The following is a 14,811-nucleotide window of genomic DNA, read 5'->3' as shown; positions in this document are numbered from 1 at the left end:
ATGCAAGTAGGCTTTAGTGAACTATCCATTTATTCTCTAGGAAGAAAATAAAATTTTGAAAGCACAGGACAGATTAATGTTTGAACTTGAACTACTGGATTTTGCCTATGCTATTTAAATTTAGCTTCTTATTAAGTCTGTGAGAGATGAAGTGACAGCTAGAAAGTCTGTGATGCATCAGAAGTAGTGGCACACCATGAAAAGAGTCGACAGCACCAATGTCCTTGGCAGTAGGAGAATTCTTAATCTACAGACACCTTTCAAAGTTGTGTTCAGTTTGATGCCTTCAACTAAGAAAAGATGTCCCCAAAATTTCAATCTTATTTTATTAAATTCACATTTTTCAGAGGTGACTGCCATGCTAGAATTTTCTTAAGACAATTGAAGACTTGTCAGATGTAGTATCTTAGCCTTGTTGTACTGTCCTATACACCAAGTTACCCATCCTAAAGCTGATACTATAAGAAAGCTTCTGCTTACATATGTAACCACAAAGAGGGTGCTAATTTCCACTTCAAAATTCCCCTTAAAGTTGATCAGTATTGCTGCAGAGATATAAGGTACTGGAAACTGCTTTGGGAGGAGATAATATAGTACAAAAATTACATCTATTTTTTAACTATTGCTAAAGTAATTGAAATGTCCTAAACAGGAGCTGAAGCCAAGGATGTCTTCCAGTTATTCTCATAACTGATTCTCCCCAGTTTTCTCTTCAGTCTCATTTTTGTTTTTCCTTCCTAATGAAAGATACAGATATGTTGGTTTGGCATTTTTCTCAGTTTACAGAGCCACTTAGGAATATTTTTTTTGCAAAATAACAAGCACTGGTTTGACATTCCTCCCTCTATTTTGGCCTTCATTAATAGTAAGGCAAAGTTATCCTTTTCCTCTTAGCCTAGACCAGAACTGTGTGTGGGCAGTTAAGAATGAATTAAATACTGGTTTCATATTGTTTGTCTTAGCTGTAACAGGGTTTAATTAAGACATCTTTGTGGGTTTTAGTGATTTATTTTTATGCCTAACAGAGAAGACCTTTCTTGGACAGTTGCTTCTTCTGAAGACAAAGAAGGGGAAAAAGATGAAATAGTCACAGTGAAGCTTCCTAACACACTAGGAATTAGAAGTTATCCAACATTTATAGGAACAGGCTCATCCATTCAAATGTTTTCTTATTTTGTGCTCTATTATGTACATGTTCCCATATGGTCAAGCTACTTGATCTTAGTTTCTCAATTGTAGTAAAAATGGGATGAACACTAAAGAATTCTAGCATAATCACTAACCTGAGCTATTTCTTTACTTTTTCTAGCAAAATAAATCCGCATCTGCAAGCTGTTTGTTTATTTTTTTCCTAGCAAAATGGATTCACATCTGCCACTTCCACAGGAATGTCAATTTGTAGGCTGACAGATTTGCTGCTGACACCATTCTGCTATACAGGAAAAGATAACAAAAGATGTCCTGCCCAAACATGCAAAAGTTTGTCACCATTATGTGTCATTTTCCAGGTTTGTATACATTGGACTTTGATGATTTTCATTTGGCAGACATACCATAAACTTTGAATTTTATAACACTGCAAAAATAGCTGCAATATTTATATAAAATTTACCTACCTAAACTATTGATTAACTGAAATCTCAAAAGTTCTTGAAGAATTTTTGAGATGTTTTCTCTGCACAGCACTTCCAAGTGAAGGTGACAAATAGCTCTCAATTGAGTTTGGGATTTTTGATAGGAGATTTCCAGTTTAATAGAGGCTTTACAGGTCCCAACAAGTAGCAAAACCCATCCATCATTCTAAAGGGTAACTGCTGGAAGCTCCCAATTCCTCTCTTTCAAATTCAATGTCTTTACATGGTCTAAACCCATGAGTAATGCTTTGCAATCATTGAGTCTTGCATGGTTGAATCAGACAGCACTTCCTAAGTGTCCTGAACTTTGGTCCCAGCACCATAGAGAATGGACTTCTCTCTTCTTTTAAATCAAATACAAATATAAAGCAACTAGGACTTTCTCAAAGCAATCTATTGTTTTCTTCCCAAATGGTGCCCTACATTTTTAGCATCTGACAAGTCAAGAATGTGAAAAACATAAAAGGCTGACACTTTCTCCAGCATGTCTAAGAAAAGGAGACAGAAAATATAGCTGGAGGGTTTGGGTGGAGCAGACATACCCTGTGTGACTCTGTCTGACTTTAATATTGAACAGATGGGGCTCTATACCACTAGATGTTTCTAATGTTCAGCACTGATTCTGAAAGTATATGCTCCTTACTGTAGGCCTGAAGGTTTAATTTGCTGTAGTTTTTAAAGTGTGCTGAACTATAACTCCATTAGATTGTTTATAGGTGTTTTTCCATAGGTGTGAAGGGCTGTCTTTTAATTTCCAACAGTTATTTTTCTAGCCACAAGCTCAGCATGCACTATAATAAATATTATTATTAGTAGAAATAGTAATATTAATAATAGTAAATCACTGAAGATGCACTGGAACACTCACCACTGAGACCAAAAAACACCATGAAATTACTGCTCAAGATATATTCAGTCATCAAAGCCTTCTACCACAAAAAGTCCTTAAAAGGTGACAAACTGAAAGGGAGCCATTCTGTGAGTCTGGCATTTTCCTACATAATTTAAAGAGATCTCTTCCAAAAGTTAAGGCTCTTGCTTTCTCAAAACTTGGTTTTATCTTGCAGAGATAAAGGAGGCATCAGGTTTTCCATACAAGTGTTTTCCATGTCCCCAAAGATTAGTGATGGAGTGGTGTTCTTCATGCCTGACACTGCATATTATGACATGCAAAAGGCTACTCCTTCTAATATTTACCTGTCATCTGATAACAAACATGTAAAAAGTGATTTATCTCTGATCCACATGGCCACATGTCTGTGGATGCTTGGATTCTCAGATTATTGAAACAGTTCCATTCAGAAATATTTGTTGTATCTGCATTGACATATATCTAATTATTGCATCCTAGGAATATGAAAACAATGTTTCACCCCAAACTGTGTGAAAGAAACAATAAAGTTAGACTTTTCCACAAGGTTAAAAAAAAAAAAAAAAAGAATGATACCATGATTCTTCCAAGGCATAAAGCTGAAAAAATATACTATTTCATCTTAGTCATATTGCCCCAAACATTCTTTTAAACACACAGATCTCTTTTTAATGTTTATTATCTTATCCCAGAGATAATTATTTAGCTATTCTGATTGGTTTTCTGATGGACTTACATAAAGCAGCACCCTACTATAAGAAAAACAAATACAAGAGTGATTTTTGTTTGGGTGGTGTATCAGGCTCTTTTTCATGCCAGTGAGACCCTTAAAAACCCCAGATTAGTCCATTAGTGCTAAAACGATTTTCTTCCCTGATCTTCACCAATTGTATGCAGAATAACTTAGAAGTAATTGTTAAGTTCCCAGCTGGGTAATGAACTGAGCTCCTCATTTCTTTCCACCAGAATCAACCCTCCTGATTCTACTATTTTTCTGAGGTGCAGTGGGTGACAAAAGGATATCAGCATTCTTGTAGTCTTCTTTCTCAAAGGAATAATATGTGTTCTCATCCTTCAAAGAACCTTTTCTCCTAACAGGCTGATGGAAATGGTTTCAGTAGAACTCCTGTGTGTTAAAAGAGCAACTCATGAAGTGTTTCCTTACTAAAAATTGAATGGGTTTATGAACACTGCAAGTGCTACTAGCAGGAGCTGCAGCTTACCCTAAAGATACCACCCTGTTACTCTAAAAACTGCGTGCCTTATAGTTTCAAAACCATATCCATAAATTCATGCATATGCTGAGCTGAAGCCTGCAAAGAGGAGTAAGAATTTCCTAAGCTAAAAAGTATCTCATCTTCTGCAGCTCCCGTTTTAGAGTTTCCTTAGTGGGAAAGTCTGCATTATTACAGTCATGGAAATAGGCTTGTGAGGTCAGTGACTGCCACTGTTGACAGACTAACTGAGAAATAATGAATTTCTACTGTATAATAAGATGCATAAAAAGGCATTTCTATCTTAAATTGACCCAATCAAATAGATATAATAGATTAAATAGAATATATATATTCTTCCACATAACTTATTTTAAAGCATCATATTTGAGTAACATATCTATTTAATTTAGATTATGTTCTTTAATCCAACCTCTTTGGGGCACTGCAAGATCAACCTAAAATACCCTCAGTATTTTCTGAGTTGTTTAAAATACCTAAGTAGAAAACTGTTTTCTTTGTCTCTTTATCACAATAACATCTTAAAATAATTATGACCTCTATATATCTTAGAAAAAGAAGTATTTGGCATGGGTAGCAGGGACTCAATTGTTATTTCCAGATAATGCTTCCTCCTGATACAATTCCACCATTTTGATGGGAACAATATTATTCTTTCTAGAATAACCTGTTTTGCCCATTGCATTACAGCTAAGAAATTAAACTTTTTCTACTGCTGGAATCTAAACAGATGTGATATAGCTTGTCTAGGTATTACACACAGAAATAAAACACTTAATATTGTACAACAACCTATTACAGAGATAAAATGGTGCAATCCTGATAAAAATATAGAAAAGGAAAAGAAACATTATTTCATTGTGAGAGTGTTTTGTGGACAACAAGCAATGAAGCAACATTTATTATATGTGCTATAATTACTAGACAGTGCAGGATGCAGTTTTATATTTTTTAGGTCTGTGTCAACTCTAACTGTCCTTTATGGGATTTTTTGTTCTTTTTATTTTTTTTTTTTCCTCTGTGCAACCTCCTTTCTTGAGATTCTCTTTTATAACTAAGTTTGGTTCCCTGTGTTTGGCCTCTACTTTTCTTTGGAAACCTCTTACTGTGATCAGCATGAATAGTGTTTTTACAAAGGTAACTAAAAATGGTTACACTGTGCAATCAGACATCTAGCCACACTGCAAACCTTCAAACATATTTAAAAATGCTATGACTCAGAAAGGCAACCCTTGAGAAGCTGAAAAAAAATGAGGAGCAAAGAGGGCTGGGTAGAGGAACAGAGTTCTGGGAAATCAGTAAATGTGAAGACATGGAAAAAGTCAGAGCTCAAGGTTAACCTTCCACTCTATGAATGGTCTTGATGATAAACAACAAGGGTTTCTTTTTCTTTTTCTTAGTTTTTAGAGGACAGCACAGGGGGAATGTCTAGGAAAAAAGTAATGTTTGATGGATTTTTGATAACTGCAATGCTTTAGACACATTTAAGGATTCAATTTTAAAATTTAAAATTTGTGTTTTGAAGTATTATTGCAAAGATATAGTAAACAAGTGGGAATATATACATTTCCCTCTTTTGTTTCTCTTGACCAGCTTGTGAGACAGATTGAATGAGACAGATTTATACATTCCACTCTGCAAATAAATTCCCTACTGCAGGAAAAAACCCAAATGTCTGGGATACCATAGGAGTTTAGGCTTCAGGTGAACACAAACTAGACAATCAGATGAAAATAAATCACATCCATAGAGGCATGAATATTTAATCTGGGGACAATGTGCTGCAGGACTGGGAGGAAAATATTTGAGAATGAGGGGTTCAAATAGGAAATGTGCCCTATTTCACACTGTGGCAAACTGACCACTGCTGAGAATCTGCATAACCTGAGCTCACAGCAGAAGAGTCCACAATCATGGACAGTGATGACAACCTCTGGCATTCTTATCTGAATTAATAACATCAAAAACTGATTTTTTCCTCCTAGATTGCTCATCTAACAGAACAAAGTGGAAATGACAACTCAGGTACAAAAACTGTCAAACTCACTGTGTTGGACACAAAATATAAAATAGCTGATACTTCAATATTTTCATCAGAATATCCTGCTAATATGGCAAATCATTAAAACACATATATCTTTCATAACACAAATCACTGGCTACTTCTTATTCCTTATTCCTACTTGCTGCTCATTTCAAACGTGGTGCTGGTTGATTCTAATGTTTGTGTGACATTGCAATCTGAATTTCATCATACCACATTTCTTCACTCTTAGTCATCCTGCATGTAATCCACTAAGCCAGCTTTCCCTACTCATACCACAATTGAAATCTTAAACCACATTTTGAATGTATTAATACAATCAGATGTGTTTTTAATAAACTTTTCTCATATATTTAAGGCAATACAAAGACTGCTGATAGGAAGACTGAATTTTTTTTTCTTTCCAGGCCAGACTGTGCCCCAAAATCATTTTACTGATACTTAACTTGGGCAGCATGGTTTATAACCAGACTACATTTTGCACTAATGACTCACCACAGCAATCAATGCTCTCTAAACATTTGAAAGTTATATAAGACTTATAGAATTAATTTCTTGATATCTCTTTTTCACTGATCCAGAGCTGCTTTCCAATAAAGTTTTAGCATCAGATAGACCTTTCATAATTCATGGCATCAATAGGTAGCATTTTAAATAGGCAAGATTAAAGCATTTGAAAATAATTTTGCTGACACCTCATACATGTATTTAAAGAATGTAACGTGTAAAGGAAATAAGAAAGAAAACCTCTTAACAAACTTCATGCACTTACAAGCATTTTAAGCTCTGATTTGACAGATAAAATGAGGTATAGGTCACCTAAGGCTAAATATTTAAATGTGGGCTCCTGACACTGAACAGCTGTTTCCACATTTAAATTTCAGGGCTATGTAAATTAATATTTCCCAAAATAAGATACTTTTGCAATTAAATAACTATTAGGGATACTAAGTATCATATTTTTGTTTCCATTTCTCTTATTTTGCTATTCCACAGTTCCCAGTGGTACTGTTTCACCACTCAGGCTGAGGAGAAGCCATCAAATGTGCAAAATGCATCTGTAAGCCAAAGTGACAAATACCACCAAGAAGCTATTGACAAATACCTACTTATTACAATAGTGAATAGTACACTATCATTTTATTGTGCCACCGTTCAGGTTTTGGTGACTATTTTAGACAGTCAAGTGAAAATATGTCCCTTAGGTACTTGTCAGTTTTGTTAACTGTACTAGTAGCAGAAGCCATAAACCCTACATCAGGGCCTTTGTCTTGAAAACTAAACAGTTTACTCTTAACAATTTTCCTCTTGTGGTGAAAAAAATCCAAGATTTAAAGTACTAAAGAAGCACAAAAGAACTAAAATGAACTCTTGATTCTAAACTAATTAACAATTCAATTAACTACAGTACAAATCTGAAACTATCAATGGCTTAGATAATGCAATGATATTTATGCATTCTGAAGGAATACAGCGGGTATGCAGTTCTCTTCTTTTTCTGGTGTCACTATCAAAATGGACAAAAAATGTATAGCTATATTCATTCTACCCCCAGGCAGCTCTAACTGCAGTATGAAAAAGAAATCACGTATGGTAATAAGTATCAAACAAATGGTACCATAAAAGCCTATCCATTTATATTAAAATCTTTTCTGTGATCTGAAAGAAAGTAATGAAAACCCCAGCAAATACAGTTTACAAGACTATGTGAGGCCTGAGACCATTTGTCACATAAGCTCAGACTCATCTATCATTAGAGGTCAGCAGTGAAAAAGAAAACAGATTCCCAGAAGCCCCAAAGAAAAATGTTCTTGAAACAGCAAGGTCATGCAGCAGTGTGTACTTGAGAAACACTGTCACATCAAACAATGGCAATGTGTGTGCCACTGAAACCTGAGAGATGCTGCTGGTGAGCCCAGTCTGCAGTGCTGAGCTTCCTCTCTCCAGATACATCTTTGGTTACTCATGCTAAGGCCAGATCTAATTCCTTTCCTAGTTTGGCTGGTTCAGTTTTATCCTCACAGCACACAGCACAATTCCAGTGGCAAAACAATTTGCCCAGCAACACAAAAAAGCATGTATTATGACCCCTCTCTCCCCTCAAAAAATAATTAAATGACAACACCTGCTAATTATGGAGAGTCCAGAAAAAGGTCTTTGTTTCACTTAAATACTCCTTAAATTTTCATGCTAGACCTTCTACTCAGAAGTGAATTACATGGAACATTTTAGCAAAAGCATGAGAAAGCAACAGAAATTCTGAAATGTGTCTCTTTACTATTAGCAATCTTTCAGCATGACTAAGGTTAATGTGGGTTTATCTCTGTATATTAATCAAAGTTCTGATCCAGGTTCCTTCCCTGGGAGCTGCTGAGCTGCATGGCATGGCCATGGCCTTGCTCACTGCCTTGGGAATGTCAGGGTTCCCTTGCTCAGGCCTGAGTGTTTGCCTCTACGGTGAGAAATTGCTTCACTGAAAGACTGAGGCTCCTGGTTTGCTGTTCAGCTCTGTAAAAATGAGCAGAGAGTTTGTGGAAGGTACTAATTCAGTTACTTTGTATTAAATACATGGCATGCAAAAAAGCCTACAGATATTTGAGAAGAAGAAATTCTTTCAGCGATGGTATTTGCTCTTGAATCCCCTTCCTTTAATGCTGAATGATTCACCCCTGGTGAAATTGTGAGGGCTGCCTCTGCCTCAATAGGGTCCCAAAACACATCATCTCTATTTCCACTGAGGAAAATGGTCAGAGGCATAGAGCTGTCTGTGCTTTTATAACCTTTCACTTTTCTGTGGCATAGACTCCTGATCCACTTTGACAGGTTAATACACATCACTTATAGGCAACGCCACCCCTGCTAAGCTAACTGTCTTGCACAGAAGTCAACCTATTGCCCTGAATCAATTCTTTTCAGGGACGGAAGACCTGTAATTGAAGACTCATTCTTGTCAATCCTGTGCCCATGCTTCCTGAGGCTCTCATCCCACACAATTAAAGCAGGGGGGAAAAAACCCCAAGTAAGTAAAAATGCTCTCAGGTTCACATGAAAGAAATAATCTTCAGCATCAGTCAGAAACTCAGAAACAGATTGTAAAGAGATTATCCAAGTCATCATCCTTGCTATGAGCCATGAATTTCTTTTGGATTTTCTGGTCTTTTTGGATTCCAAAATAATGGTTTCCTAAACCTTTTTTTTTTTTTTTTTTAATTTATTTTTTTTTTTTGGTGAGATTTCAGCCACAATCAGCCTCTTAATGATAATTTTCTATTCCATATTGCAGTCAAATATTCCTTTTTACTTTTCTTCTGTAACATATTTCTACTGGTACATGATTTACAGTTACTTATTACTACAACTTTTCCATGTCAAACTGCTTTATTTTGGTGATTTCTAACTAAGCGGGGTCAGGCACTTTGAGTCTCTTAGATGACCATCAATAATGTAAAATAAAGTATGTGATAGGCATAAATGAAACTAGATCTAAATATATTGACATATGCATTAAGTGCTTGGCATCAGTATTAGCATGGCACTACACAAGACATGACACAGTTATATTACCATAAGTAGCAAAGAAGATTAATGTGTTTTATCTCTTTATGTCATCATGCAGAAAATCAGATCTTAATCCTGCTTTCTACGTGGGGCAAGAATATACTGTCAATTACTAGTGCTTCTATTGTATTTCTTGCACATTTACTGGATTGCTATCAGTAGTAATACTGCAATGCTTATTTAAGATTTTCTCCCATAGAAAAGCTGTTCATTCAACCTTCTCTCATTATAATAAATGCACTGTACTTTCCCCTCATCCTCACCATCTTACCTTTCTGTTCCCCTGTTAAACCTAGGCACTTCTCAGACACTGTCTTCTTCTGAGCCTTCATTAAATCTTTACCCTAGTCTTCTTCCTGACTGCTGCCATACTCATTCTCCTCCCTCTTTCCACTTTCATTCCCTTTGGCATGTTTGGGCTTTAGATTTTGCTCACTCTTCTCTAATTTGCTGTCATTTTTTTGCTTCCATAACTCTGTCCTCTCCATGCTCTCTAGAAAAGCTTAATTGCTCCTTCAGCTTAAGTGACTTCTTGACCCCTTTTTACTGTTTTTGGTGTAACAGTTCTAAGGATTCTGGTCTCAATGTCCTTCATTTTGCATAATATATTTTGGGGTGATTTAATCTGTAGATGTATATTTAACTTGACAATAGGCCTCCTTCTCTACTACATACTTCCCTTTTCCATCCATACTAAATTTTTCATGTACCTCCAGTCTTCTCATAGATTTGTAGTCATGCTATAAAGATAAATATGTTTAAATTCAAACTCTTTATTTTTCTCCCTACTGTATCTTTTGACTTCCACGGGAAAGAGAACTATACTTACTTGTATAACTTGGTACTCACTGTTCATTTTTATCTCTTTCATTTCTTTGTGATGCTTTGAAGTGCTTTTCCTATTCATACATTCATCTGGAAACATTTGATGAGAGCTGTGCTGGCTTGTGTTCTGGTTAATAAAATATCCCCTTTTCTTGCTTGCATTATGATTGTTACTGCAGAGATCATCTATCTAACCAGTAACTTTAGTTATATCCCCCTCCCTCTGCATCCTCCTTCAACTTTTTTTACTTATTTAAGCAAAAGCTTTCTGTCCTCTTTGCAAGACCTTTCAAAGACTATTGTTTCTTTACATACCATCTGCCATTCACCAACACAAAATATTGATTCCCATCCTTATCAGTCTGCTGTGATAATGTCAGCCTCCAAGATCTGACTATATTATTGCTTTCTACCTCAGTGCACTTCCAGCTCAGAAAAGCTCCCTATAAATAGCTGCATAGAATTTCTTCCTCCAGTTTCACATCCTCCACAGTGAAGTATCTGCTTCCTTTAACATCTACCCACAAAAATACTTGAGAACAATTAGGAAATTCATCTGCTTTGATTCTTGTTTGCAGTCTTGTCATATAATTTCCCAAATACCTTTACTTCTCTGATACTATCTTTTTATTAAAAAAAATTATATATATATTAAAAAAAATTATATGTTTCATAGTGGGATTTGTTCCTTGGCTATTCCAAATAAATTGCACAGCAAAAAAAATCCTGCATGTCTCAATACAGGTATGAATTAATAGCATCACCATATTTAAGGTCAGAGAGAGAACAGAATTAATGAAGTTAAGAGTTTCAAACTTAGCATTACACTTACATGTTTCTTAATTCCACTTAATGTTTAAAGCTCCTTTCAAAACAGTTTAGAACTGCAGCCACTCCAAAAGGATGGATTTATTATAAAATGCACAGATGCATTAAGATACAGACTACATTCAACAAATTCAGTTTTAAGAGAGACAGAGGTTATGGGATAAAAAAACCACAAAAAGTTATCTATTTCTTTTCCCACTCATTCTTGCAAAGTCCTACTGAAGATACAAATTAGTTATCAGCAATTTCCATGTAAAATTATTCCAATACTAGTGTAATGGTAATTGCCTATCACTACCCTTAGTAAGCCTATAGGACACATTGTTTAAAATCTGTAGCTGTATTCTCAGAAAAATCAAAAACTTTCAAAATCTTGTCACACATGAGTTCTTTGCCCTGAGTGACCAGGCTGAGATGCCCAAGATACTTCCAACCAGACAACAGAACAAAAAGCACACAGATCTATAATTAGGAATAAATCCTTAGGCTGAATGAAAGGCTATTATTGAGTCTGAAAATGGAGTTTGGAAATCCAGAGTGCTGTATGTGCAATGCTACACATTATAACCAAGAACATTAGGGAGTCTATTATACAGAGGCAACCACACGCCCACACAATAAAAGCAGTGTGCTCGTGTTGTCTTCCCTTTGTAAAGCTTTTTAGAAAAAATGATAATAATAAAAACATATAGAGCAATTTTGAGTCAGGAATTCAAAGGCTGAAAAATCATTATCTGGCACAGGGAGAACTATCATATGGAAAATTACTACCTTTAGTATTACCTTGAATGCTTGAAATGCTTTATAGAAAAATGAGAAACATTTTTTTCTTATTACTAAGCTTTCAAAAAAAATTTTGTATGTGCAGTACAATTCTATTAGAAAGAGGTGCACTTAGCTCTACGGTGTGCCAAGCACTCAGATGTTCAGATGACAAACAGTATGAGCCATTCACAAAAGTCCTGGGAGTCTGGCTTGCTGTTGGAAACTTCTGATATAGTCTTCAGAATTTAGAAATGCCCTTTCATTTTTAACATCTTTGTGAAAAAGGAAGACTGAAATTTTAATTAATAGAGTAAAAAGAAACATGAAACAAACGTTTCCACACTAATCCACCAGTCAGCAAGACATTATCTAGCTGTACTTCCTTCAGTCTTTGTGATACTGTTATGTTACCAGGGTGATATAACTTAAGTACCACAGAACAGCAGCCTGCCTATTCACACCCACAGCATCTTCTCAAACATGTATCAGCTGCCCTAGCACTTCACAAAGTCTAAATCAGAAGAAATTATTTATTTTATTCTCCTCCATTAGACTTAAATCACTCTGACTAGACTCAGTGACAGGAAACACAAGGAACAGAACTGTCATGGCCCCACAGTGTAATGGGGGAATTTGCCCCTTTTAAATTTATTAAAAACTGTGACTTTTAAATTTAAGTCACAGTTTCTCAGTAGTACAACAAAATTGTCTCTAAAAAACATTGAGACAAAGCCACACTGTCATTTCACTAGTGAGCCACATGTTGTGAAGTTTTTGAGACACTCCCTGCAAGTCACCTTTGAGCCTTGAAGATTGAACAAGCATCAGAAAAGGGATGGGGAAAAAATCAGAACAATTTCAGTTCAAAAATTTATTTCAGTGGCAGAGAAAGGTCTATATGAGTTTTTACTTTCTTTGTTTCTAGCCCATAACCTTTAGAAAATTATTTCTATTTCAGCTTTCCCTTTTAGCTCTAAGGCAGCAACTACAGGACAGGTAGAATAAGAATCTCTCTCCATTAAGAGATCTAGATTACACTTTAACTGACAATTCACAGATGAAATGATAAAATGAGGAATTTAGACTAGTTACTTAAGTATTATCTTTCAGCTATGGTAACAGGTTAGCAAAAAAAAAAAAAAAAGCTTAAAAGAGTATGAGATCAGTATCTGTACAAAGCAGGACATTTTGATTCATAAACTATTACTGGCTTTAAGTTAATGAAATTCATGCATCATGCTTTTCTTGTACTGGCAGTGTGCCACTTCTGAGAGAGTGAAAGGAAGCTGGTAGGAGCAAAGGAGTGTTTGGCACACTGCAGCAGGAGATACCCTCTTTACTAGAACACACTCCCCCACCCCTTTATGACACCTTGGGGGTTCAGCCTTCAGTTGGTATCGAGTTCTCAGGGGCACAAAGCTCTGAGATTGTACTGCAGAAACCAAGGCCTTTTCTGTGTATTTTTTTGTTTTGTTTGGGCTTTTATTTGTTTGTTTGCTTGGTTTTTGTTTTAGATATTAAATACTTAGAATATTTTAATATGGGGAACGGCATGTTGCTCAGCAGGTCTGAAATCTCAGTGCTGTCCTGCATTTTTGGAGCCACATCTTCAGCTGCTAGAAACTGATATAGATGTTCTGTTTTCAGTGAAGCAAAGCCAATTTACATCAACTGGGAATTGAAACTACATCTGGTAAAGCATTCTTCGATCTTGGATACATAATAAAAATTAATATTCATTCAACAAATAGTAACTGTAGATAATTAATAACAGAAACACTACATTTTCATCTGTCAAGTGGAGAAGAATCTATTTCAGTCCTATATCAAATAAGTGACCAGTTTCAGACAAAAAGTATTTTTCCTTGAATGAATTCTTCATTTTTTTTGCTAAGACTCTTAAAAAATTTCTTTGAGAATGCTCTACTAAATAAGATCTGGGAGGGTAAATTAAAGTACTAAGCAGTGGATAATTTTTAATACAGTTTTCCTTTTTTGCTCATTTGTACTCCTCTGTGATTTTACGGTTGACATTTTTCATGAAACATGCTGAGACCAGAATGAGTGTAGCTTTATGAAATTGAATAGAAAGACTGTGTGCTACCACTTTCTCATTCAGTCCACAGGAAACCCCAAGTTGCAGAGCAAGCAGTGGTAAAAGAGCACTAAACCAGATCAGGTTCACAGACACCGTCAGAATGGAAAGACTGGGTTGAACTCATCATGAACAAGATGCAAATATATACATTTTTTAATTCACAGAAAAGTAAAAAGGGACAGTCTCTGTCACTTGGCAATGTGTCAGGTACTGTGTAAAGTGCATTCTTGCTGAATGGGTCAAATCATCAGCAAGACTGAACATCTCCCACAATGAATTATATATGTATAAACCAAATGGAGAGATACAGTTTTGCTTTACAGATGCTGCAGCTTCAAAGTCACAGGATACAGTGTTCTTTTAGGACTAAGAGATTATTTATTTATTTTGCATTTCCAGAGGTAGAGTAGAATTTCTTATCTGATTTTGCATACACTGCATGGACAGTGTGGCATGTGCTTTCCTATTGGGGAATGGTTAATGGCTTTCTGAATTAGTCTGAAGGCCTAAGGCAAGGAGTGGATGGGTAGTACATTTGACCAGTCATTAAAGTGTCTTCTGCTGCAAAAAAAACCCTGTAAGCTAAAATGTTTCTTGGGTTTCACATTAGCAGGCTATGTGACCCCTATACCAAAGGTTTTATGCAATAAGTAGCTTTTGAATAGTTGTTAAAATTGGGAAATCCTCTTTTCACCTTGCTGCAAGCAGGTGACATATCCTAAAGTCCAAGCTGTATGCTAAGGCCTGCTGCAAGGATGTAAAAAAAGTAAAAAATTTGGGTAACCCTATTTTCTGTAGATAGAGGTAAGCTTTATATTTATTAAAATAAATATTTGAAATTACCATTTAATTCAACAGCATAAGCTCAAAATCATGGCACTTTTTACACTTTTCATTCACAGCAAGCAGACTTCCTCAGTGGTGCAATCTAATGGATTTGAAAAATTCACCAG

At 35.7% G+C, this 14,811-nt stretch overlaps 1 protein-coding gene across 1 annotated transcript in view; it reads right to left on the bottom strand.

Annotated features, from left to right (window-relative positions):
- PRKN (parkin RBR E3 ubiquitin protein ligase) overlaps positions 1-14,811 on the bottom strand; it is a 665,258-nt gene that overhangs the window by 49,121 nt on the left and 601,326 nt on the right. The window lies entirely within an intron of this gene.

This window comes from Erithacus rubecula, assembly GCF_903797595.1.
Source record: "Erithacus rubecula genome assembly, chromosome: 2".
In the NCBI taxonomy this organism is placed as follows: Eukaryota; Metazoa; Chordata; class Aves; order Passeriformes; family Muscicapidae; genus Erithacus; species Erithacus rubecula.
This window is presented reverse-complemented; position numbering and strand designations above follow the sequence as displayed.